This window comes from Zosterops lateralis, assembly GCF_965231275.1.
Source record: "Zosterops lateralis genome assembly, chromosome: 2".
Classification (NCBI taxonomy): Eukaryota; Metazoa; Chordata; class Aves; order Passeriformes; family Zosteropidae; genus Zosterops; species Zosterops lateralis.
In genome coordinates, this window is record NC_139763.1 from 102,200,026 (window position 1) to 102,203,666 (window position 3,641).

Below are 3,641 nucleotides of genomic sequence, written 5' to 3' on the forward strand. Positions count from 1 at the left end.
CTACATGGAGTAATCTTTCAGTGGGACAAAGGGGTGACCACCATTCCCAGGAAGGACCGAGGTGGGAGAGATCCTCTTCTCATTATAGAGTGGGTCTTTCTCAGCCACCACAGGTCCAAAAGGATGACAAGGCCACAAGAATTGATGGCTGACCTAATCTGGAAGGCCAGAGTCCGGATTAGAGAACTGGCCGTTTGTGACTTTGAATGCATTCATGTACCAATTCGACTAAATTCGGGCCAAATTACGAAAGCTATGTTGGAACACTTGCTTCAAGAGAATGAAGCACTCCAGTTTGCCCTTGACAGCTACTCAGGCCAAATTTCTATTCATCGGCCTGCCCACAAAATCTTTAATCAGGACGCTCAATTCCAATTGGTGCTAGAGAGCGTTCAGAGCAAAAAAAACCCTGAAGCGCTGACAGTTTTTACTTGGAGGATCCCACAAGTCTGTGATGACTTGGAAGGACCCTCAGACTCAGCAGTGGGAATCAGATGTTGCTGAGGTGGAAGGATCCCCTCAGGTTGCTGAGTTGGCCGCTGTCGTCAGAGCCTTTGAGAAGTTCTCTGAACCGTTCAATCTTGTAACAGATTCAGCATATGTAGCCGGAGTAGTTTCCAGGGCAGAAAATTCGATATTACAGCAAGTGTCCAACACAGCGCTCTTTGAGCTGCTCTCGAAGCTGGTAAAGCTAATCTCCCACCGGGAGCAGCCATTTTACGTGATGCACACAAGGTCGCACATGGATCTGCCGGGGTTCATCGTGCAGGGTAACAGGAGGGCAGATGCTCTTGCTGCTCCTGCTGCAGTGGCTCCGTTGCCAGATATTTACCAGCAGGTCAAGATCAGCCACCAGTTGTTCCATCAAAATGCGCCAGGTCTGGTCAGACGGTTCCACCTAACCCGAGACCAGGCCAAGGCCATTGTCGCGACCTGTCCCAGCTGCCAGTGACATGCGGTACCAACTTTGCATGCTGGGGTTAATCCCCGTGGGCTGTGCAGCAACGAGGTGTGGCAGATGGACGTGACGCATGTCTTTCAATTTGGGAGGCTGAAATACGTTCACATCTCAGTGGAAACCTTCTTGGGTGCTGTCTATGCTTCTGCCCACACAGGGGAGAAGTCTGGAGAGGTCATCAGACACCTGCTCCAGGCTTTCTCTTTCATGGGCATCCCCAGGACCATCAAAACCGATAACGGTCCAGGATACACATCCAGGGAGCTCTGCAGCTTCCTGCAGCAATGGGGAGTGGAACATAAAACCGGCATCCCCCACTCCCCAACGAGTCAGGCGATTGTGGAGAGAACTCATCAAAACATCAAAAGGGTTCTAAACCAGCAGACTCAGATTCTTAAATTGGAGACTCCACAAATTCGACTTGCCAGGGCCTTATACGCCCTTAATTTCCTCAACTGCTCGTTCGAATCTATGAATCCTTCGATTATCCACCACTTCGGCGGGAACAAAGACCTAGAAGAATGAGAGTGACCGCCAGTCCTTGTTAGGGGTCCCGAGACCATGAGGACAGAGGGTACTCACAATTTGATCACCTGGGGACGCCACTATGCCTGCGTCTCGACACCCTCCGGGCTTAGATGGGTGCCGGCCAAGTGGGTGAGACCCTATGTCCCCAAGGCCTCAGGAGGCAAAAACTGTCAGGTGGCTGGGGCGTCATGGATGAGGAAAAAGAAGGCCCCAAATCCGGAAAGCGAGAGGTTCCCTCCCTCCTTCTCTATTTCTCAGTGGCTCTTTTATTAACAGATGTTTTTACTCTTTAGTTACAGGTCCTATCCATGACCAAGATGTTTCACCTTGGAGTTCCGTCGCCAATCTACGTCCTTCAGGTTGCGATAGTCCTTGGTCTCGCCGGATGCACCGTTCCATGGATTGTCCCTCAGCCGAAAGCGAACGTATGGAGGACCCTCGCAAAAGCAATGGGGCAGGATCACATCTGCCTGTCCCAGGGCTCAGCTAAGGACCCGATCTCGTCCTGTCTGGTGGGGATCCCGTTCAAAGAGGCTGAGTACCCCCCCGCTCTCCTCAATTTTAAAAATGAGTATAACAGCAAAGCACCCGGTTGCCATTCCCGAGCTCTGGAGGAATTTCGTCTCCAGAGAAAAATCAAGTTACCCATAGTTAACCCCCTGGTCCTGTGGAGAGATTGGGTGTCCACCTCCCTTCCCCATGCCAAAAACGAGCTACAGGAGTTGGAACTCCTCAGCTCGTCCCCTGCCCCCTTTTGTATCCAATTTGTGTTTACCCCGCCACGAGACCAGGAAACGTCTTTCTCCCGACTCCTCCAAATCAAGGATGTATGTCTTGCTGATACATGGTGCGATAAGATCACACACGTAAAGATGGCAATCACCCCTGGATCTGTTCCCCTTACTCTTCCCAAAGGTACCTTTCTAATCTGTGGCAACCGTGCATTCACCGGCATCCCTCTCGCCTCACCGGAGGTCCTTGTACGATAGGCAAAACAAATTGGGCCTGCTCTCCCCGAATAAGACCCAAATTATGGCTTGGATAGTGAAAAATTCATCCATGCACGCACCAGTCCAAAAAAGAGATTTGGCGGATCTTGACCCGGACTGTGACTCGGAAATAATCCACTGGTCCAGGGCCAAGGCTACGGCCATAACTGTATTTCTGCCCTGGGTCTCAGTGGCCAAAAGTATGGGAGAATTATGCCGATTGGAGTGTTGGGTGGCAAAGCAGGCAAATTTGACTTCCAATGCCCTGTCAGACCTCCTTCGAGATGAGGAGGTAACTAGACAGGCGACACTCCAGAATCGGGCAGCCATCGATTATGTACTCCTCCTTCACCATCATACATGCGAGGAATTCGAGGGCCTCTGTTGCTTTAACCTATCATCTTGGGCTGAGGACGTCTGCCAGTCAATAAAGAAAATCAGAGACATGGTGCACGACATCAAGAAAGAGACCGAGGACTGGTTTGATAACATCTTTGGCGACTGGGGACTCACTGGATGGATAGGATCCACGGTTAAGACTGGTTTATTACTTTTGTTCCTGCTTCTCATCATTGGGATAGCCTTCAGACTCATCAAGCAATTCACCTGCTGGTTGATATCAGATGCCACTTCCACACTTAGTGTGAACAGAGTAAAGACTGCACCAAGTGCCCCAGAGATGGAGCTAGAGGAGCTCTGCCCCGAAGAGGATGAACTGGACTCTGAAGACTTTGTTCCTGAAGCTGATGGACACTGGCCCATTCCTTTTCAGGAATGGCCGACGAATCAGCAATGGTTCGGGGACCTATACCCTGATTCAGAGTATTTGCCCCCCCCAAGTCTAGTTCAATTCATTTTAACCCATCATTCAAATAAAATAAAAAGGGGGAGATGTGGCGGTGGGTGGATGAGTTTCTGTGGGTGTTCCGGTTGAATTGTATGTTTTATTATATTGGTTTATTACAATTGTTAAATGGTTTGTTCCCTGTAACCCCCTCCTTCCCTCTCCTTGGTTTGTCCCAGACTTGTTTACCAAGAGTCCGTTATATGTCAGTCATTGAGTTATATAACTCCTGGTCCTGTCTGTCACCCAGAGGCCTCTCCCCTTGCCTAGAAACTTCTAAGAAGGGTCTCGGGTGATTGGTTAGGACCAGGGGTTCCCCCTC